The sequence below is a fragment of the Littorina saxatilis genome, linkage group LG3 (assembly GCF_037325665.1).
Source record: "Littorina saxatilis isolate snail1 linkage group LG3, US_GU_Lsax_2.0, whole genome shotgun sequence".
Classification (NCBI taxonomy): Eukaryota; Metazoa; Mollusca; class Gastropoda; order Littorinimorpha; family Littorinidae; genus Littorina; species Littorina saxatilis.
The window spans coordinates 6,152,641-6,177,640 of NC_090247.1; the positions used below are offsets into that span (position 1 = coordinate 6,152,641).

General features: G+C 41.8%; 1 protein-coding gene across 1 annotated transcript in view; it reads left to right on the forward strand.

Moving 5' to 3' along the window:
• LOC138961082 (neuromedin-U receptor 1-like) overlaps window positions 1-25,000 on the forward strand; it is a 193,761-nt gene that overhangs the window by 70,876 nt on the left and 97,885 nt on the right. The gene's annotated exons all lie outside the window — the stretch shown is intronic.

Here is a 25,000-nt window from a genome sequence, read left to right on the forward strand (position 1 = left end):
CTCTCTCTCTCTCTCTCTCTCCATAAACACTTGTTTACTTGAAATCGTATATCTGTAGTGAACTGAATACTTGCATCCTTCCCACGAATCAGTTACAGTCTGACATTCGTGGTGTGGATTTGTATCGCACAACTCATACTTTTTCTGGGTATCATGAATCATAATGGCACAATTTAGTATGGCGCATATTCTCACATCGGCCAAATGAAACTTCATTTTTTTAATCGAACGCAAACTACCATACTGTTTAATTTCATATGCATTCATCCTATCACACTTTTTGTAACGGCTATTTCATACTGAATCAGACAAGGAGCTCGGACAAAGGAATTAACACATATAAAAAAGGAGTTAACAAAAATATATGCGACTCTTACCATTTTTATTTCGCTCTGCCAATACGTCATTGTCGCTGCGTTTGGCATTGCTTCATTACAATAGACACCATAAACAGCGGATGCAGGCATGCAATAACATCCATTCACTCGCATTCTTTACTCGCTCCTTTTTGTAAGGCTCCGATTCCGTGTTTCTTTGATGTTATATGGAGAGAGCTTTTCTTTTGCTGTATGCGTACTGGCTGCACCCAACATTTTCCCCAAACAAAATTGCACCCGTGAATTGTTTTACTCGGTACAGCTAGGTTATTGAAAACATTTTGATTGTTCTTGTGTTTGTGTGTTTTGCTTGTCCCGACGTATGCTCCCACACCGCCCCGTTCCAGTACTCACTGCTCCATCCACATCTGAATGTCTTTGATTTTTGTTGTTCTTGTTGTTCTTCTTCTTCGTTCATGGGCTGAAACTCACAATTTGCACAATTTTGCTCCCTTTGAGACAAATATTACATCAACTAAACAAACCCAATGCTATTGGGTTATTCCGCAAGCCCAATCACACCATTTTCCCTCGCAAATCAAAACCCGCCAGCAATGAAAGTTGCACAGGCAAAAAGGTTTGCATCCCTCTGCTTAAGATAAATGCCCGTCCGTAGGCTCATATCTATTATGTCAGTTTTAAACACGTTGCCCGAAGAAAAATAAATAGCCCTTGGAGGGCATCTATCATTTTAAATGGAGTCACAGTGCCAAAATATGTTTGCACAGCGGTGTTGTTCCGCTGTCAACAACCGAGGTCATAACAAGGTGACGGCTTTTGGGCGACAAAAATTGAAATTATTGGTGTGTGTCGTATCTCTTGAGAATAAAAGAAGCAGGAAATGGAGACAGGTGGGGGGGGGGGGGGGGGGGGCTGCAACGCGCTGTCAATAAAACATGCATTTTAGTCTAACAGAGATTGATGTGCTAGCATGTTTATCTGGCTCGTGCACAGAATAGGATGCTGAATTTCCAGCATCCCTGACCTTGACCTTGCCCAATAAGAACGAGCGCGTGCGCGACTTTTGGTGACCCAGACTCGCGCATAAAGTCAGCTGTGGGGCTTTAAACTTGTATGTTATAAAAGCTGCAAATTAATGCTGGCAACTATTCGCATCTTAAAATTAACCATTCCACAAGAAAACAGCACCCACGACAGAAGAGATTCGACATTGAAGATGGATGTTCGATGTGGAAAGTTTTGCTTATTTTGTATCAGTCTCCGACGGTGTTGGATGAAAGTTAACAAACGATGCTTGGTCTTATGCACGCGATACGGACAAACTCCCACAGTTTGGCACTTTATTGTTACACACATTTTTTGGCCCAATGTTACCCAATCTTCCTGCATTATAAATAATCACTTTTAATATATATTTTATTATGTTAAATAGACACGCTTTCACAATGTGACATTTTATTGTTACATTTTTTAAAGGTCAAATGTTACATATTTCTTCCTGCATTCTAAAATAATCATCATGTTCAATAGATGTTAGGCTCTTCGAGTTCAGGATTGCGTTGTTACTCCTTGTTAATACACATACCCTGACGCCGTGGATTGTAATACGTGCCTGTGGCCTTGTGAGCCGAACTAATATATATCACAGCCTGCTATGGTTATAAAGGGCACCTTGAAGGTTAATTAGCACGTGGTTATCAAAAACAATCATGTAAACCACCACAGATCTGTTCAGGCTTTCAAATGGAATAAGTGTCCTTCTTCTACTTGGAGACTTCCTTCCCCACCCCCTCCCCCTCCCCACCTCTACCCCCCCCCCCTTCCCCCCCCATCTTTAACAAATAAACACCTAAAAACATGTATGTTTATAGCCTGGGTTCTTTGTGCACAAAGAGTGGATTCTGTTCGGAGTGTTGTTCTTCTCCAGATTGGCATAATTATGCGTCTGTTCAAAAGGTGCGGGGATATAGCTCAGTTGGTAGCGCGCTGGATTTGTATTCAGTTGGCCGCTGTCAGCGTGAGTTCGATCCCAGGTTCGGCGGAAATTTATTTCATAGAGTCAACTTTGTGTGCAGACTCTCTTCGGTGTCCGAACCTCCCCCCGTGTACACTACATTGGGTGTGCACGTAAAAGATCCCACGATTGACAAAAGGGTCTTTCCTGGCAAAATTGCTTAGGCACAGTTAATAATTGTGTACCTATACCCGTGTGACTTGGAATAATAGGCCGTGAAAGGTAAATATGCGCCGAAATGGCTGCAATCTACTGGCCGTATAAAATTTCATCTCACACGGCATCACTGCAGAGCGCCTAGAACTGTACCCACGGAATATGCGCGATATAAGACTCATTGATTGATTGATTGATTAATCAAGTAAAAACCTTCCTATTGTGCACGGGAAGCAGCTACGTAGACACGCTGTATGCGAGATTCATCGACTTTACTTTTACTTTATTTGGCGTTTAACGTCGTTTTCAACCACGAAGGTTATATCGCGACGAGGGAAAGGGGGGAGATGGGATAGAGCCACTTGTTAAGTGTTTCTTGTTCACAAAAGCACTAATCAAAAAATTGCTCCAGGGGCTTGCAACGTAGTACAATATATGACCTTACTAGGAGAATGCAAGTTTCCAGTACAAAGGACTAAACATTTCTTACATACTGCTTGACTAAAATCTTTACAAACATTGACTATATTCTATACAAGAACCACTTAACAAGGGTAAAAGGAGAAACAGAATCCGTTAGTCGCCTCTTACGACATGCGGGGTGCAGAGAAATAAGGATGTGGAAAAGAAAACTTTTGGTAAGTGAAATAAAGGTGATGGATCAGATTCATCGACGATTTTGAGATAAGTTCATTATTTGTACCATAATTGTTTGTCTGTCTACTCAAAAAACCACTGGGTCGACGAACTGTAAATGTAACGTTTTGTTTTGTCAATAATTCAACGTTCCAATAACCTATAATCGTGTTTTATTGATTCTAGGATGAGGCCATCTCTCCACTTCGACACATACACATAGTCAACAGCCGAACTGATCCATACGCATACATACTTGTTTTTCTTATGAAATGATTTGTTAAAAAGCCAAAGGTGGGTATATATCTGATCTAGTGCACATAACTGGTTTCACGGGAAAAACACTGCCTTTAAGAAAAAGTACCAATCAAGCAACTTCCAAAAGCTGGTTACATGTAGGCCTATGCAGCAAGTCTCTTACTTTGCCTCAGTGTTTCTATGTCAAGCAGGTATATAGTTACAATGTTTATGTATTTTTTCCAGCGGCTAGATACCGACCAATGGCGGATAGAGTAAGGCAAAGTCATCATTCCAGTAACCCCGAAAGCGTCCTAATTTTAGAAAAAAAAGTTTAGAATTTGAATATTGTTTATCCGCAATGATATAGAGCGTAACATTGCTTTCAAAAATCTTCAGATGATAATGAATTACTTCGCAGCGCTTTCATCCTAATATATGACGTGATACAATCTTTCGTTCAATACACAGACCTGTTGCGTTGGTTTATTAACCCTCTTCCCATCCCAGCCTTCTACCACAATCTCAACACGCACACATCCACCCACTTCCAGTGAGTTCAAAGGCTTTGCACCAACGGAACCGGCAAGAAATATGAGTAATGGTAACGGTAGTATGCACGCGTAGTGATAAAAAGAGACATCTCATGCAAAGGAACACACACACACACAAATAATAATAAAAAACTCACCGAAATAGCAACAAATTAGATCTAAATTTACTTTATATTTGTGTTTGCTTTTCCTGCTTCCGTAATGGAAACAAATATATCAAAATAATTGACGAGGCACAATTTTGTTTCGCCGACAGCGCGGTAAAGATGCGCAATCATCAATTAATCAACTTCAGATGGTGCTTCAGGAAAGGTAATTGTGGCACACTCCCACGACCTACTTCTTATTACATTTGTTACATGAATTTCCGTACCTCGCCTTCCCTTTTCGGTATTCAACATCTTATTCCGTCCCCTTATTTCTAGCATACACTCACGAGAGTAGACACAAGATTCAGGCGTACTGATAAAAATACAAACGTAATCAAAATTATAGCTATAGGTGCGCGCACAGCTGACCTTGGGAACTGTTGAAACCCTCCCCCAACCCCATTGGTCTTTCCGTCTCTCTCTCTCTCTCTCTCTCTCTCTCTCTCTCTCTCTCTCTCTCTCTCTCTCTCTCTCTCTCTCTCTCTCTCTCTCTCTCTCTGTGCCCCTCAATGTCTCTCCCCGTCACTGTCTCTCAGTATGTCTGTCTCTTTCTCTCTCTCTCTTTCTCTCTCTCTCTCTCTCTCTCTCTCTCTCCCTCTCTCTCTCTCAATGTCTCTCCCCGTCACTGTCTCTCAGTATGTCTGTCTCTTTCTCTCTCTCTCTTTCTCTCTCTCTCTCTCTCTCTCTCTCTCTCTCTCTCTCTCTCTCTCTCTCTCTCTCTCTCTCTTTCTTTCTCTCACTCTCTCTCTCTCAATGTCTCTCCCCGTCACTGTCTCTCAGTCTGTCTGTCTCTTTCTCTCTCTCTCTCTCTCTCTCTCTCTCTCTCTCTCTCTCTCTCTCTCTCTCTCTCTCTCTCTCTCTCTCTCTCTCTCTCTCTCTCTCTTTCTCTCACTCTCTCTCTCTGTGTCCCTCAATGTCTCTCCCCGTCACTGTCTCTCAGTATGTTGTCTCTCTCTTTCTCTCTCTCTCTCTCTCTCCCTCTCCCTCTCCCTCTCTCTCTCTCTCTCTCTCTCTCTCTCTCTCTTTCTCTCACCCCGTTTCCTTCCACACACACATACACACACACGCACGTACGCACGCACGCACACACACACACACACACACACGCACACACACACACACCCACACACACACACACACACACACACACCCACACACACACTTCCCCAGTACCTTATCCCAACCTCCTCCCCCATCACAACCCGCCGCCCTCCTCTCCCCCATTTTTCTGCCCTCCCCACCTCTCACATCAACAGACAGTCGTTACTTCTTCCCCGGTTCAGCCCAGCAGTACCCCCTGTGCCTCTCTGTAACATGATGGATGCCTCTCGGGGTGGACCGATGTGATTCAACGACCTTAAATTTCCCTCTCTCAGACCAAATTTTCAGGGGGAATTTTTTTCTTGTCTTTTTTAATGCTTAAAGATATTTAGATAACCGTAAAGTTGTTGTTTGCAGTAATTAATTCCTCGTAATTTTATTTTTCTCCCGCTGTTTTTCGACTCCCGCAATCCCAACTTACTACCCGACCGCACCCACCGCACCCCGATGCTCCTTGAATTCATTAAACACGGATTAGTTTTTCTTTGTGTAGACCAAGAGTACACTTAACGATGGCGAGACAACATTTTCCAGACATTTTCAGAGTGAATGCTCCGCCCAATTTCGGGCAATGCGTCTGCCGACTCGAAAAAGCAAGTCGAGCTTTGCTTGACTTTCAGCTACAGTTTTGGCCAATTTCTACAGACCCCCGCACTTTGGCGTAAGGCAATCATTATTTAGTTGAGTGCGCGGATGTTCTTTAAACAGCTCGCTTCCTCGTGACTCCAGGCCCTATGCACCAGGAAGGCAAGATAAATTATAAACTGTTTGCATGTAGACAACGTTCCAGCAATATTTGTGAAAAAGAAACCAAAAACAATGTAAGCAACAACAAGTCGCGTAAGGCGAAAATACAATATTTAGTCAAGTAGCTGTCGAACTCACAGAATAAAACTGAACGCAATGCCATTTTTCAGCAAGACCGTATACTCGTAGCATCGTCAGTCCATCGCTCAAAGCAAAGGCAGTGAAATTGACAAGAAGAGCGGGGTATCTTTGTTTTAACTTTCTGAGCGTGTTTTTAATCCAAACATATCATATCTATATGTTTTTGGAATCAGGAACCGACAAGGAATAAGATGAAAGTGTTTTTAAATTGATTTGGACAATTTAGTTTTGATAATAATTTTTATATATTTAATTTTCAGAGCTTGTTTTTAATCCAAATATAACATATTTATATGTTTTTGGAATCAGCAAATGATGGAAAATAAGATAAACGTAAATTTGGATCGTTTTATAAACTTTTATTTTTTTTTACAATTTTCAGATTTTTAATGACCAAAGTCATTAATTAATTTTTAAGCCACCAAGCTGAAATGCAATACCGAAGTCCGGGCTTCGTCGAAGATTACTTGACCAAAATTTCAACCAATTTGGTTGAAAAATGAGGGCGTGACAGTGCCGCCTCAACTTTCACGAAAAGCCGGATATGACGTCATCAAAGACATTTATCAAAAAAATGAAAAAAACGTTCGGGGATTTCATACCCAGGAACTCTCATGTCAAATTTCATAAAGATCGGTCCAGTAGTTTAGTCTGAATCGCTCTACACACACACACACACGCACACACGCACGCACACACGCACGCACACACGCACATACACCACGACCCTCGTTTCGATTCCCCCTCGATGTTAAAATATTTAGTCAAAACTTGACTAAATATAAAAAGAAACCAACACCAAAGCTAAAATAACAACACAACGTTTTTTTTTAAATGTGAGAAAACGGCTACAGGTCCCCAGTGTGAACACTGCTTTAGATGTCCCGGAACTTGCTTCGGTCCCCGCAGACCCATGTTCTGTGTTCATTGCCCCCTTGAAGTTCAGTCCTGCACCTGATGCTGCGCCCCTCGACATGTTGGTACAGTAGAACCCCCTGTTTACGACTTTGGAAAAACCTTGAAAATTAGGTCGTAAAAAGAGGGTGTCTTAAAAGGGGGGTTTGAGTTTTTGGCCGGTCGGTCATGAATTTGGTTGCGGTGTATCTAGTCATGTTTACACACAAACACACAGTTGCAGTTTACTGTCATATATCAAAACACACACACACACACACACACACACACACACACACACACACACACACACACACACACACACACACACACACACACACACCCAAACACATTACAGCAGAACAACTTTAACTCAAATTTCAAAGAAAATTTACTCATGGAGTCATGGCGTAATACTCGCTCCCCGCTGAGTGAAGCACATTTAACATTGTGGCGCAACCAGTAAAATCCGAATGTCCTAACTCGATAAAAAGCATAACGACTTTTCTCCCGAATCATCTTTCCGCTCATATGAATTATTCGTCGCCTTGCATCGCTAAACTTGACCACGATCGTTGAAGTCTTCGTACAGGCTCCTCTCTTTGCGTACTTGGGCATTAAGATTAATTATAATAAAAAAATTTCAGTCGCACAGAAGAATCTATGTGATCGTGCCTCAAGAGCAATGCTTGTTCTTTTGCGTACTTGTAGACAATTGTCACTGCCTGTGGACATACAAATTGACCTGTTCGATAAAATGATTGCTCCAATTTTATTATACGGATGTGAAGTATGGGGTTTTGGTTCCTGTGAACTTGCTATTAAACTTCAATTGCGTTTTTATAAAATTGTTTTCAAACTAAAAAAATCAACTCCAAATGCTATGATATTTGGTGAACTTGGAAGATATCCACTAGATGTTAATATGAAATGCTTTGCTATTGGTATAAACTGATTAGTCCTATTCATAAAAATAAATTTTCAAGTATTGTGTATCGCTTTACTTATAAATTGTATATTAACAAGATGATTGAATCTAACTATTTATGTTTTATTGAAAAAACCTTAAATGAAATTGGTCTCTCTGGCCTTTGGACTTTTCAAGAAAATGTTCAATACTCAAGCACATGGTTTAAACAGAAAGTAAAAAGAAGCTTGTATGACCAGTATATCCATAAATGGTTTACATAAATTGGAACAAAAAATATGTTTTGGAATTATCGAATGTTTAAAGATACTTTTGCATGTGAAGACTATGTCACACACCTGCCATATCAGCAATGTGTTTCAATGATGAAATTTAGAACATTAAATAACAATTTGCCTGTACAGAAAGAACGTTGTCTTAACATCCCGAGATCAGAAAGAACTTGCACCAAACTTGCACCACAAGACATAGGTGATGAATTCCATTATTTATTTGTCTGTGATTTTTTTCAAAGAAGAAAGAGCTGAGTTGTTACCACCTTACTATTGGAAAAAACCTAATGCACTTAAATTTAAAAAGTTGTTTGCTACGAAGAAAAAGAAATTGCTAAAGAATATTTTGGACTTTGTTGATAGAATTTGTAACAGCTTTTCATAATTTTTTTTATTTTTTATTTTTATTTCTTATTTACTACATTAGCATATTGATTGTATTGATTGTATTTATTGTTCAAAATGCCCCCATGGGTTATGGACCAATAAAACTTTGAACTTTGAACTTTGAGCTTCGCTATCCTTCTCACCATCTAGATAACACCGAGTCATTATCCCGGCTTGACGACACGCAGGATTTTCGTATTCCCGACTCCCAAGGAAGTCGCCACGGATTGCCACTCCGCTCGATTAGCGATTACTTTATTAGCTCTCTACTCAAGAGTCGGCGCTTTTCTTTTTCTTTCGCGAATCTTCGTGACAAGATAGTGTGCAGAAAAAAACCCGGATGTATCAGGATCTCGCGCGCGCGAGATTTCGTTTTTATTTCTTCTTGCGATAGTTGGAGGAGCGAGAGCCGCCATGTTGTGTTTTCGTCTGCTCGAAAATATGCGCAAAAGTCGTAAATCATCCCCAAAAGCTCGGTCGTAAGACGCGTTTTGGGTCTTTATCCTAGATGATACACAGGATTTGCGTCTTCCCGACTCCTAAGGAAGTCGCCGCGGATTCTATCGTGCGCGAAATTAAAAAAAATTTTGTCTCGCGATAGTTCGAGAGCAAGAGCCGCCATGTATTGTTTTCGTCTGTTCGACTACAAATGCGCGAAAGTCGTAATTCACCCCCAAAAGCTCGGTCGTAAGTCGCGTTTTGGGGTGAGTCGTTCACTGGGGGTTCATTATATAGTAGAATGCATCCGTGGTAGCAAAATCGGTCGTAAAAAGGGGGTGGTCGTAAACAGGGGGGTCGCTAAGGGGGAGTTCTACTGTATTGCATTGTGTGTGATTGTGCTGCATGTCGACAGTTCGTTAACCCGATTGTTTGCATGTCTCAATTCACGTATGTGGCAATTCTACGATGGAATTAAATCAATTTCTCTTTACAGCGCTGGTTCAGGCAAGTCGTTTACATTGTTCACGAAATGTAAAGACAACTGAGGAAAAAGGCCCTCAGATCGCTTCCAAAGCTATATAGTGTACATGTTGAGTCGAGTGTTTGAAAATGCCTGAGCCTGAAGATGGGTGTAACTTACACCTCTTGGTATCAGTCTGCCTTAAGGGCAGAATATACCTGCGCAGTTTCAGCGGCACAGACGACGCACTGCATATTATTGAGCGCCAGGCCATTAGAGATGAGGACGACAGTTGGCCAGTTGGCCAGAATAGCGCGCTGTATTTTCCTGCATTGAACTAAGGCGCGCCTACCGCGACGGTGCCTGCGCTAAACATTGGCGGGCACTGCTCACAGCCCGGCACACGGCACTGGAAACATTCCCCGTCCCTTCACCTCTTTCGCCACCATCCCCCGCCCCCCACCCTAGGCTTGGTCTCATGCCTGTATACTGGAAGGTTCTGCGTCACAAATAATGCTATCCCGCGGGAGGACTGTCTTTACTTTGCAAAGGGAAGTGTTTTAAAGCATAAATTAAGTCGTAGAATGGGCAAAGAAGGAGCCGTCTTTGTGATGAATAGTTTGTGTTAATTCCACTGATTCCTCTCCCTTGCTTGTGTACGTGACGTACGTTACTAGGGGGCCGCGTCACAGATGACGCTGTCATCTTTCCGCCAGGCGGCGCTTCTTGACTGCTTTTTGTTTCCAACACCCGAGAGAGACAGCGCCCTGAAACGCGTTCCATCATATTGAGTTAATTCATTACCATACTTGTGGTGTGCTTTCGAGCAAATCTTGCCGTGTGCGTCTAGATTTAGATACAGCGGATTCGCGTGATGCTTCAGATTCCTCAAATTCTCCAGAACCACCCCCCCCCCCCCTAATGGTCAAATCAATAGCATCCCTGTAAGGTCATGCTTCATATGACAGAGTAGAAATCATGTTCATTACAATCACTAAGTAGACACAGTAGTTACTCTTTCAACAAGTGTATTACAGGATACGTTTTTAGGGAGTGAATGTAACATAATTCAGTTCAATAGTTTAATTACTGTGTTAAATACGCTATTGCCTCAGATTAGCTTTTACTGCTCTGTTCAAACAGGTGGGTATCGTCACGTTTTACAGACACTTTACTGGCCAGGAATATTCTGTAAAGCATAGATGCAGACTGTCCTTCCCATGATGCAATTATCTCTTGTTACGGAGGTCAAAGTCAACTCTTTCCTAACAGCTAACAAAACGCATCTGTTGTACACGAAACGGTTCAGTTCTCAGCGTACATGTTCGCCACCTCAGTCCTGTGCAGGCGACTGCATGTGATAAGACGATCACTCCACTTGCACACACTCCCACAATCAAATGCCTGACTGCCTCCTGTCCAGGGTTGGTATTTTTTAAATGAATTAATTTTGCGAATGAACACAAGTTGCTTTAAAGGCATACTAACGCACTCCCGTGTTTACAAAGTGTAGTTTGCCCACAATCGATGTCAAACGCACCATAAGACCATATAATGACGATATGTCACCATGCGCGGACCATAATACATGCATTACAGCTTGTTCTAGCCTCTGAAAAAGTGAGGATGTCAACAAAGCCGCGGTGTTAGCTCCCTTGCATCAACGTTACATGTGTTGCCAAATCTATAAATAGGACCATCTAGATCAAAATACAAATTCAAATATCTCAACATTTAAGGGCTCCTAGACCACAATATTTTGCAGGGAACTTAATTTAGTCTGTCTCCAGCTCTGTGTAAAGCAATTAGCGTGTATATTCATCAGCTTTCTATGCCTTTAAAAAGAAAATCATAATACAACCATTTTCCACAGAGAGCACCGATGCTGTTGATTTGTAGTGTATGTCCAAGTGAAGGAATAATCTTATCCCGTGTAAAACCCTGGCCAGATCTCAGATGGTCAACCGAATCGTTTAGACCGGAAGGACTGTGTCTTTAGGTCTAGACGTCTCTGAATGTCTCTGTGGTCGCAAAGACGCGATCTCCCTTACCCCGTGATCATATTTCTCTTTTGTAAGCGACATCTCCTCTCCATCGCCACCTCAACCACCATCACTGCTCCCCGCACACCACTACACACTTACTTCAAATCACTATATCATATTTCTGGATCTGCTATTGCCTGTGTGAAATCGATGTGATTGACGGAGAATAAAGAGTTTCTTGATCATGTGTATTGATTCCAACAATTTAATAGATGAACGTCAATTACACTGATTTCAGAAATCTAAGAATATAAAACTGTTGTATTGCCTTGTGAAACCAGGCATGCTGCGGTACAATCTAAAACTGAGTAAGGCGTACACACATTCAAACTAACACACATCCAGAGTTAACTTGATGATTTAAAGGACACATGCTACAACATGAATTTGTTTGTTTGTTTGTTTTTTTGTTTGCTTAACGCCCAGCCGACCACGAAGGGCCATATCAGGGCGGTGCTGCTTTGACATATGACGTGCGCCACACACAAGACAGAAGTCGCAGCACAGGCTTCATGTCTCACCCAGTCACATTATTCTGACACCGGACCAACCAGTCTAACCCCATAATGCCAGACGCCAGGCGGAGCAGCCACAAGATTGCCAATTTTAAAGTCTTAGGTATGACCCGGCCGGGGTTCGAACCCATACAACATGAATCATGTAGCCTTAACAACAAAGCTATTTAGTAACAATGCCACATGATCTACGAATATAGAATGTGTTATTGCCTAGTGAAACCAGAAATGTGCCTTAGTCTTCAGTAAGTTTTACAAATGAAGAGGGCATACGTATAATTATTCACACATAAACAGAGTCATGATAAGCATAAAGCGTTAACGTGATGAATTAAAAGACAGATGGTAAAACGTAGTGCATGTAGCCGCAACAACAAAGCTGGCTAGTAACAATGCAACACAATTTAAGCATAAGGTTAGAATCACAGACGGGATTATCAACACTAACACATAAGCAAAGGCGTTTCCCCTGACAATACCAGACCGCCGCTGCCGATATTGCAGTCCTTGTTCCCTCCCTTCCTGCTCTTCACCCGTCCTCACGCCCCATCTCCCCACACCTCATTTTGCATTACGGCCCTTGCCTGACCTCTTCCTGGCCTTTCTTCTCCTTCATGGCCCAGACCAAATGGGTCATCGCCTCTATAAATCTACCAGCCAATAAATCCGTGAGCTTTTGTCCACCTTGTCCTTTCACACACACAGGCACAGACACAGCCCACAAATAGACACACACATACACACACACAGAGACACATGCACGCATGCACGCACGCACGCACACACACACACACACACAAACACTCACACACACACACTCACACACACACACGCACGCACGTACGCACACACACACACACACACACACACACACACTCACACACACCTTCTCTGTCTTTTTTCTCGGTTCTTCATAGTTACTCAGTCCGCTCCGTATTAGTGGATCCTCATTGAGAACACTACCCCCTCTTTCATTTTTCTACCCCTTTTCTTCTTCTTGGCTCTCGATGGGTAAGCTGTCTCGCTGTTTCAGTCTCCAACACTCTCTCTTCCACTTATCTCATCCTCTCGGCTCTCCATTATTAGTCCGATTACTTTCGGCTTCGTAATAGAAGATATCCCTGAGGTTCCCATATTCTCCGCACCGCCCTCCCCCCCCTCTTCTAAAATGATCTCCCTCTCTCTCTCTCTCTCTCTCTCTCTCTCTCTCTCTCTCTCTCTCTGTGTCTGTGTGTCTGTCTGTCTGTCTATCTCTCTCTCTCTCTCTAGTATCTCTCTCTCTCTTTCTTTCGCTCTCTCTCTTTCTCTCTCTCTCTCTTTCTCTTTCTCTCACTCTCTCTCTCTTTCTCTTTATCTCTCGCTCTCTATCTGTATGTCTGTCTGTCTCTATATCTCTTTTTTTCTTCTCTGTCTGTCTGTCTGTCTGTCTGTCTGTCTGTCTGTCTGTCTGTCTGTCTGTGTCTGTCTGTCTGTCTCTCTCTCTCTCTCTCTCTCTCTCTCTCTCTCTCTCTCTCTTCTCGCCTCCTTTCGACTCTTCATAGTAAGTCAGACTACCTTCGGCTTCGTAACAGAAAAAAAGTGTTCAACCCTCCACCTCCTCCTCCTCCGAATTACCTTCCGTTTGCCTTTTACAATCCATTCTTCTTTTTTTTCAACTTCGTTACAGACTAAATCCGTGCGACACTCTATTCCCTCCTTTCTCGCTCTGTTACCTCCACCGCTATTTTTTCTGTCGCTTCCGCATAGTTAATATTTCTACTTGTGTCTTCGTACCAGATTAGTTCAAACCAAGACGATGCTCAATGGTAAAAATGATCGCAACGCAATGAGAGGAAGTGACGTAGGATAATCCGGGTTCGTAAAAGGGAAATGACGTAGGTTACATTTAACGGAGCTGGGAACGGGGTTGAGGAGGGTGTGAGGTTATTTAACGGATTGTTAGCATGTGAACCGCGTCGAGAAAGAAAGAAACAGAGGGATAAGGGGAAGCCTAAGCTATCTTTATTAGATCTGTTTGGTAGTTGGCCCGGATGAGCTGCTATAAAGAAGTGGATGAATCCACAAAAAAGCGATCTTTCTAGGATTCGCAGCTAGACAAACGTGTTGGTGAAGGTGGTGTTTATAGCTTATGGCTTTTATCTTAGATTTATTTCGTACGTGTGGTGTGTGTGTGTGTGTGTGTGTGTGTGTGTGTGTGTGTGTGTGTGTGCGTGCGCGCGCGCGTGTGTGTGTGTGTGTATGTGTGTGTGTGTGTGTGTGTGCATGTATGCGTGCGTGCGTTCGTGCGTGCGTGCGCGTGTGTGTGTTTGTGTATGTGTGTGTGTGTGTGTGTGTAGTGTGTGCACGTGGGTGACGGTCTGTGTGTTTAAGCGAAGGAAAGAGATCGAAACAGAAACAGAATGAGACCCCGACAGACACAGAGAAAGGCACAACGACAGACAGAGAACCTCACGCTGATGGCACAGGAAGTTCACCAAACGATCTTCTAAACAACAAAAAAACTACTTGCTCCCATCATGATTTTGACAACAAGATATTCTGAAACGACTTGAAAACCTTTAGCAATAACACAGCAGGAGAACCACCCCGACCACAGAAAGAGAAATGACTGGTTTCCGAGTCAGTCTCGCCGACCGCAAGCCACTGAGCGCAGTGTTAAGTACACCGGCTTCTTCCATAACCCGTGGAGACCCACAGCTGATCGAGTTGGGCCTGATAGAAAGTTTGGAGATCAAGAGGACATCTCGAGGTTAGCGGAGTGTAAGCTGGTATGACACGGAAAGTGAAATGAAACCGTTTAGAAATAATAAGACGCTGCTGATTTAAAACAAAGCTGTATGAAAAAACAAAGTGTTCAGAGACAGCAATGGAAAAATGTAAGATATCTGGCATATTGTTTAAGAAAGATGTCTAACTTGATATTAGAAAAAAAAAAGTAATGTATCGCGCCATTGGGAGTGTAACAAAGCAAACACACACACACACACACACACACACACACACACACACACACACACACACACACACACACACACACACACACACACAAACAAAAAACAAACAACAATTAGACAGCAATTTGCTGTGATGATTTCTCTAAGCACGACACAAATATATATAAGCTGTCTCCTCATACAAGACTGCAATCGTAATCGTACCACAACGACATTTCCAAAGCAACATAACTTTAAATCTTTCCCATAAACACAGCAGGATAAACCAGCACCCCCACAGACAGAGGAATGGCTTTGGTTTCCAAGTAGTCTCGCTGGGCTTCAGCCACTAAGCGCGGTACACCGCCTCCTCCAATAACCCACAGAGACACGCAGCTAATCGAGTTGAACCTGATGGGAGTAAAAGATCAGGAGAGCATTCTCCAAAGAAGTTTGAGGACTGGGTTGCACGCAATGACTTTTTGACGTGTATCCAACGACAGCCGCGGAAACTTCCTCTCCGGCCCGACAAGCGCTAGTTGTGATTGATTGTGTTATTGTCATGGAAGATTGATCAGTGTACACATGCATGTGTATAACATTTTTGAGAACTTTGCAACACCCACCCAATCCCCGTCACACGCCATTTTGAAAGGAATGCAGCGGAATAATGACATGTTTACGTGTCAGTCCTGATTTTTATGCTGCAGGTTTTTGTTTATAGTTCACAGTTCATGTACGTGGACCCCTTTTGATTGGAATCCTCCCCCATCCTTTTAATAGGATAGCAAGCCAAAATAGTAATCTTGTATGATTTCTTTCAACATGTCAGCGTTGATTAAAGTTGCTGTATTGCACAACATTGCTTCAAATATTATTGCGCATGCTATTTCAAGCACCTTTATGCAAAATGGTAACTTTAATTACGGGGTCATTTATTATGGAACATCTGCAAATTATCCCCTTCGCAGGTGTTTGCCCACGGCAAGCGCGCGCTAAACATTCGTTTGTAAATGTTTTAGCTAATCATTGTGCTTGTTATGTTTTGTTTAACGGTCAAAATGAATCAAAAAACTAAACATGGTAGGTTATTGGAACGTTTGATTTATAATAATAATAATAATAATAAAGTGTATTTATATTGCGCCTATCCCTTACAAAAAACAAACATATTTGGCTCTAAGCGCATTACAACATGTGTAGGGACTTGGTACAATCAAATCTGACAAATACAATAACACAATATACAGTCGGTCTCTTAGGTAAAACTGGGAAAAGCAGCCTCGACAATGACAGAACAAAATGTTACATTCACTGCACACTGACCGAGTGGCCATGTAAATGGACAGACAGACAAACACTTATGATACAGATAATAAACTTAGCGAGCCTCTAAATACAATGTTGAGATAAGTTCATTATCTGTCAATATACTCCAGGCTTCGTCGATGATTGCTTGACAAAAATGTCAATCAGTTTGATTGAGAAATGAGTACGTGGCATGAGAGTGCGGCCTCAACTTTCACTAAAAGCCGGATGTGACGTCATCAAAGACACTTATCAAAGAATGAAAAAAAAACTAAAAACATCTGGGGATATCATCAGAAGAACATGTGTGCAATCGCTCCACACACACACACACACACACACACATACACACACACACACACACACACACACACACACACATTTGTTTTCACTAGACCCTCAAGCAGCACTCTCCACGCCCCACACGGGCTGTTGGTACCGAGCAGCACCATCAATTTTATGGCCAAAGACGTCCGATAATTCAATTAGCGACTGAAGGAGGTTAGCTCCCTTAAGACTCGCGATCGGAAGATCAGAGGCACTAAAAGCACTGGTTAACTTGGTGTGACCTTAGCGAATATTGCGTTACTGGAGACAGGCGTGACACACATTCGCAATGTCGTAGACAGAAATCGAATGAACAAAATAACAGAAGATATCATGTCGACGCTTTGTAGGTAAAACTTCACAATGACAATTCAGCAACAGAGGACGGCATATCGACACTTTGTTATGCAGAATCTCCGATTATTATTCAACAATAGAACAAGACATATGGTTTAAACAAGGTGTTATTCGTGATTTATAAATTCATGAGATTTACGGTGTCATAAAGGGAAAACAACAACTTGCCACGGCTAATGGTGGTGTCTTCAGAGCATGGCATATCGTCATTTGGTGGCCAAAACTTTCGATTAATGTTCAAGAAAAAAACAAAAATACGGACACCTCTTATTTACAGTCAACAACAGAAGATGGAAAATATCCTCACTGGGTAAGAACAACTTCAGATTCGTATTCAAAAACGAAAGATGGTAAATAGTCACTTGGTATGCACAACCAATGATAATAACAATAACAATAACAATAACAATAACAGCACTTTATTGTCCATTAAAATATTACATAAAAATGGAAATTTTTCTTCGGCACACCCTGCCTGCCTGTAAACGATTATAACAAGAAATTCCTCCGAGGTAGGAAAAACACCCCCGTTGGTCAAAGGGAAATAACCATTCTCACTGCACCCATTCTCACTGCCACCAACTGAGAAGGTTATTTCCCTTTGACCATTAATATGTTTCTCTATAAGTCCTTGTAGAATCTTAATCCACCAATAACTCCCTAACCGCGTGTTTGACTGGTCCCAATTTTTGTAAGGACCGTCTCAGGAATGTATAGAACCTGTTCACCAAGTTTGGTGACGATCGGTCCGTTCATTCTTGAGATCTATATGCGAACACAAACACACAAACACACAAACACACAAACAAACAAACAAACACATCGACCGAAACCTATACACACCCCTATACCGGGGGTGTAACAACAATTGTATAGGACGACACACATAAAACATAAAACATAAAAGGGATACAATCAAATATGATATTGCACTATGATTACTATTAATGCGTCAAGATGTGGTGATGTTCTGACTGAATTAAACACTTCTCTTCTGTCTTTGGCACCGAAAGGCATCGGATTTAAATCTCACTAACTTTACGCAGCTATGTATTCCCAGATGTTGTGTAAGAACAAGTATTGGTTTATCTTGTATACTGGTTAACCAGCTAACTTTAAAGATCGATTAGGTTACTTGATTTGCTCCTTGATGAATCTGTCTGGATACGGACTCACCGATTGATTGGTTTTATACTCACCTGCCTAAAGATTGATTTGATTGATTTGGTTAATTAGTGCGGCTTATTGTTGGCTCACAGATAGACAGACAGACAGACAGACAGACAGACAGACAGATATATACACAGACACACAGACGGACAGACAGACGAACAGACAAACATAGATATTGGTTAGAAAGATAGATAGTCAACCAACTAAATACAGGGGGAAACATTGAATGGCTAGTTATATCGATGTAGTGACCGGCCAGACACTCAACATTCATTTATCTCCGTACTCGCAATCTCTTGTTTGCAATAGTTAAAAATGCTAAATACAAAGGCTTTATAATAGTACGTAAGAGTCAACACCTGCATTCATCTTTTACAGTCATTCGTTCAAGTTCGATTTTTCAAAGTCCGCACAAAGCCATTGTCTACGGCAAGTCGATCTTAACCTTACATTAACGACTATATCAGCGACGCCCTATAATACTTAACCCTTTTAAGGCCAACGTCATAATTGTGTCGAAAGCATTTATGCATGTATTTTTTAAAGAGTGTTACAGGAATAAAAAGGTCAATTCCAGCCATGTTCTTCTTTCGTCCTTTTGTGGTGGGATTCTGCTGTGGCGGTTTGGCAAAAAGACACGTGAAGGCAATTCCGGCCATCAAAGGAACATTTTCAGCGGTGCCACGTGGCTTTGATCTTGGCCTTTTTAAAGTACAGCCGCTGACATGATGCACATGCTGTGTAAGGTCTTAAAAATTGACCTTGCGCAGATGGAGGGCAAGTACCTCTCTCTCTCTCTCTCTCTCTCTCTCTCTCTCTCTCTCTCTCTCTCTCTCTCTCTCTCTCTCTCTCTCTCTCATATTTTCCACTTATTACTTCTTCTATATGTATCTTTTGTGTAATCTTTTTTTTTCTTTCTCTCTGTTGCCCTTTTCTTTTTGGGGTGAAAATTGGGTTGTTGAATTTGAGTTGGAAAATTGCTGAACAAGCTTAAACAAGAGGCGAAGCCTTCAAGGCTCACGTAAGAAATAGACAAACAGTAACACAAACTCAATCACTCCGTCACACATACACACCCACACACACAGTAAGCTTAGGTGACACTGTGCAAGAAAGAGAGACACTAGATCTAGATCTGTCTGTCTGCATGTAGCCTACTTACAGGGAGGGACACGACTGCCAAATAGTCTCGGCCCGCTCAAAATAACAATGACCGAGACCACACACACCACGCGAGAGAGAAAGACTACAGGGAGGCATGCCGTCATGATGCATTAATTGACGTCAAGCACTTTTGACCGTGACGTAATCTTATGCGAGCTTTATCCATAGTCTTGGATAACCACTCACACATAGACTCGGAAATGTTAAAGTTTCTACCACAGACATACACACGCACAAACACACACACACACGCACACACACACGCACAAACGCACAAACGCACAGACAGACAAAGTTACGATCGCATAGGCTACACTTCGTGAGCCAAAAATAGATTGAGTCTCTTTTTTCTCATCCATGTAGTGTCTATTTTGTTTTGTTTAGTGTTTTTTCCTGTGCTTAATCATTGGCTCGAGGTGTTTGAGTGGAGATAATTGTTGAGGAAGGACGAAAATGGGTTAAGCCGCTAGCTAACTTTTGATGCAAGTCTTTAGAAGCGAGGGATGTTTTCGATAAATTAATATTGTATACTGTGTGTGTGTGTGTGTGTGTGTGTGTGTGTGTGTGTGTGTGTGTGTGTGTGTGTGTGTGTGTGTGCGTGTGCGTGCGTGTGTGGGTGTGTGTGTGTATGTGTGTGTGTGTGTGTGTGTGTATGTGCGTGTGTGTGTGTGCGTGTGTGTGTGTGTATGTGTGTGTGTGTATGTTTGTGTGTGTATGTGTGTGTGCGTGTGCGTGTGTGTGTGTGTGCGTGTGAGTGTGTGTGTGTGTGTTTGTTTGTGTGTGTGTGTGTGTGTGTTAGTTTGTGTGTGTGTGTGTGTGGGGGGTGCATGTGCGCGCGCGTGTGTGTGTGTGTGTGTTTACGCGCTCTTATTTTGATAACAATTAAGAAGCATTTCTCCAGGAGATTGACTCATCTTCGAGCGAAGCGATTGCCCTGCCTCCGGACGGAAGGTGAGGAAACCAAAGTCTGAGTGGGTTTGTCCTCTATTTCGGTTATTTCAAACCGTGTCTGAAACTTGAACACAAAAGAAGACAAAAGCGGAATCGCGTCTCCCCAAAACCATTTGAAAGGATGTCAATCGTTCTCACCTAATGACGAACGTTTTTCCATCTCGTTAAGAAAACGAGAGTGAAGTAGACAAACCGTTTGAAAGGACATGTCTACATTTACCATTTTGAATGCGGCTCACTCAACTCTCAAGTGATCAAGTCTCTTCGCTATTATTATTAAGGAGATTTCGTGGCTGTAACAAAATCGTAAGAAGACTATAACTAAGTCCCTCAGGAAATACTTATAGTTTTGGTTGTCAAGCATCAAGGCTGGTTTTTGGCTATTGAAGTTGTAACAAAATCGTAAGTAGTCTACAACTAAATCACGGAGGAAAATACTTATTGTTTGGAAATTCCCTTCAGTCTAAGTGCGGCTGTTTTGCATCGTAGTTGTACCAAAATCGTAAGATGTTCGTAACTAAGTCAAGGAAGAAATACCTATTGGTTTGGTTTTTTAAGCGTCAAGGTCGGCTTTTTGCTATCGAAATTGTTAACAAATCGTAAGTAGGCTATAACTATGTCACAGCGGAAATACTTATCGTTTGGAATTTCTCTTCAGTCTTCATCTCAAAAGCTATTAGAGACATTAGTTTGTTTGTTTGCTTAACGCCCAGCCGACCACGAAAGGCCATATCAGGGCAGATTAGAGACATTGACAGGTGCCTTAGAACAATAAGGTTGTAGGTATCTTCTACCAGGTTTTAAAACAAAAGAAAATCACAGGAATTCGAAGAAGAAAATTAGGCATAAGACGACAGTTGTGTTTACTGAATACAGCAAAAAGTTCAGTCGAAGAAGCGAACTTCTATGAATAGCAAATAAACTGATACACGAACATTGCCAAAGCTTTAAAGGAACCAGCAGAATCCAAATTGTCACACAGCTAGTCCAGGGTTCGAATCAGGACGTTCATTCTACACTTGGGCTACCATCTCATTTTCATCGTTTTCTTTAATAGAATTATTTTAGTAACCTAAAAAGCTTTGTATAATGGTGCCTTAATCTAGAAATGAATCAGGAGACAAAAAACAGCAAAACAAAAATTAACAACCAACCAGTAGTCAGTTTTACATCTGATTGTAAACGAGCGAGCCAACCCAACAAACCACACAGACAAACACAGCTTTAGAAGCAACAACACACACACAAAAAGTAAATAAATCAATAAATAAAGCGGTCAGTATTATGTTTATTCAAACAATGTTCGTCTATGAGTTAATGACGCTGCATGTTCTCGTCTGTTTACACAAGACTCCTGCCACTGAGTAAAGGCTCTAGAGCGAGAGAGTTGGAATACATAAGTGCAACGTTTCCCCCACTGTGCATTAATTCCCGCACGGGTATTTTATGCAATTCATCACAATCAACACGTTGGACTTATCGTGTTACAGCTCATGAAGGAATAGTTGTCGTCGTGCAACATGATCTTGAACCTGTCAATGACACCATACAAACTAGTGGGTTGATGCAAAGAGAACATTAGCACGGATAAGGTGGGAAATCATCGTGTGCGTTAATTACCCGTGACGATTCATCAGGGATAAATTGACGTCGTTATGATGAAGTGAAGTTCTAACCAAAGAGTGTCAAACGGCAGTGTCCATTGTAATAGTGTGTGTGTGTGTGTGTGTGTGTGTGTGTGTGTGTGTGTGTGTGTGTGTGTGTGTGTGTGTGTGTGTGTGTGTGTGTTTACAAACCGGTAATACCTGAAAGACTATACAGAATAAACCCACACATGAAAAGTGAAAAACAAAGCTGAGGATGTGGGTGGCAAGTAGACGTTGGGTTGGGTAAATGTTGATAAATAACAGAAAATGGCATTATCAGGTATAGTCTCCTAGCACAGTTTTTTTTCAGAACAATGGTCGTCTTGATCCGTGTAAAATAAATAGTATTGTTTACGTATCGAACCATTTTTAGTAAGAATTCCGTGTATTCTTGTACGATTGAACGCACGCAAACATGCATTATTTTGGACCCTCGGACAGCCGCTTAAAGAGAGGGAAACACACAGACAAACATACATACAGACAGACAGACATGCAGACAGCCAGAAACACCGACAGACACACAGACAGACACACAAACACGAAGAAACAAGCTTTCCCACGAAGACATACATGCATACAAAAACAGAGAGGAGAAACGATACAGCGACTGTCTTTTTCAATTATTCCCCCAAATCCGATACGATCATTTTCTACCACAGGGCCTCGATCTCCTCTCCCGAGACAAACACTGCTCTTGAGTTGACTGCCAAACAAAAGACGGCGCAGACAATTAATATCCCACCAGGGACAAGCCACTATCCGTAAGCCGGAGCCATCGGTGTAGGTGACTGTCAATTTGAGGACGTTCATTCCAACACGTTATAATTATACGCATCGACCGACTTAGCTGGCATTATTTGCGCTCATGTGTGCAATCCATACAGGAAACGCGTAACACAAAAGGGGATACAGGGAAACAATCTGGACAGTGTGATGCATTGTATCTTACTGTATTGTGTCAGTTGCCATTGTCTGGTTGGGGGTGAAAGTCAGAATAACACAATAAGCGTGCAGCTGGTGACCAAGACCGAGACGCGGTGTCCCTGTTTACTGTAACACCTGTTTACATTGATCAAGGGAATGCGATTGTCTGTCAATGTGTGTGTGTTTTATTTGCTTTTTTGTTGACGATCAGAAGAACAACACGGCCAAGATCTAGAGTGGGAGTGAAAATCAGAATTACGCAAGATGATCACAACTGCAGACCGAATAAAAACAAGTCGCGTAAGGCGAAAATACAACATTTAGTCAAGTAGCTGTCGAACTCACAGAATGAAACTGAACGCAATGCCATTTTTCAGCAAGACCGTATACTCGTAGCATCGTCAGTCCACCGCTCATGGCAAAGGCAGTGAAATTGACAAGAAGAGCGGGGTAGTAGTTGCGCTGAGAAGGATAGCACGCTTTTCTGTACCTCTCTTTGTTTTAACTTTCTGAGCGTGTTTTTAATCCAAACATATCATATCTATTATGTTTTTGGAATCAGGAACCGACAAGGAATAAGATGAAAGTGTTTTTAAATTGATTTCGAAAATTTAATTTTGATAATAATTTTTATATATTTAATTTTCAGAGCTTGGTTTTAATCCACATATAACATATATTTATATGTTTTTGGAATCAGAAAATGATGGAGAATAAGATGAACGTAAATTTGGATCGTTTTATAAAGTTTTATTTTTTTTTACAATTTTCAGATTTTTAATGACCAAAGTCATTAATTAATTTTTAAGCCACCAAGCTGAAATGCAATACCGAAGTCCGGGCTTCGTCGAAAATTACTTGACCAAAATTTCAACCAATTTGGTTGAAAAATGAGAGCGTGACAGTGCCGCCTCAACTTTCACGAAAAGCCGGATATGACGTCATCAAAGACATTTATCAAAAAAATGAAAAAAAAACGTCTGGGGATTTCATACCCAGGAACTCTCATGTCAAATTTCATAAAGATCGGTCCAGTAGTTTAGTCTGAATCGCTCTACACACACACACAGACACACACACACACACACACACACACGCACGCACGCACATACACCACGACCCTCGTCTCGATTCCCCCTCTACGTAAAAACATTTAGTCAAAACTTGACTAAATGTAAAAACACATAAGAGTAGCCAACAGCGGGAGTGAAAATCAGAATTACGCAAGATATATAACGTCACGCTCATAAGATAATTGCCTATGTCATTGTTTGATGATTTGAGAAAAACGCAAAAAACCTTCTTTGGTTTCTGAATAATCTCATTTTAGTTATAAGTTGCAAACTGCCTATCTCGAGCTGTTTCCCCGGGATAAACGTGAGATAAAGAGCTAATCGCAACATGTTCAATCAGCAAAACTGCATAACAAGCCACAAAGAGTTTTTGCATACCTTCACATTCTCAAAACAAGTCTTCCTGTATCATGAAGAAAAAGTGCCTTACTCAAGAAACGAGATCGGCAGTTTTGCTTACGTTACCGTGCCAATGGTTTCCGATAGTCTGAGAGTTGATACTCTCTAACACACGATAGATACCCTTCCAGTAGCTTCCCGTGTTTCACCACAGAACATGCCTTACACTGAGATAGGTATTTTTCTTATGAGATCAACCACAACAGTGGGAGTGGAAATCAGAATACATGTAACACAATTAGCGTTGGTGTCCAAGACTAACACGCTCGGTAGGTCTCCCAGCGGTGATGAGGTTGGTGCGATTGGTCACTAAGGCGTGCACAACGATCTGAGGGGGGGGGGGGGGGGGGGGGGAGTTGGAAGGCAATGTTTAGCAGACTAAATACAAATCAACACTAACCAGGGATGGGCCATTTTAGGCTAACCGACCTGGAAAACAAGAGTGACCAGATAAGCGTCAAAACAAAAATGATGTAAGAAGCGTTCAACTACTTACGTCAAGATCTAGCACACAGAAGTGTTCCACCACAGAACAGGTTAATACATTATGCGTAATTGCACTAGTATCTGACGCTGCACATCTTCTTCGTTTTTGGTATGTGACCAAGTGGAGTAATGATCTTATCCCACGTAAAAGCCTTGGCAGGTCTGCCGGAGGTGAAAATGAAGAGAAATGCGTGTGTATATCAATGCATTCATAGAGAAGTTGACGCTGTGCGTCTTGCCA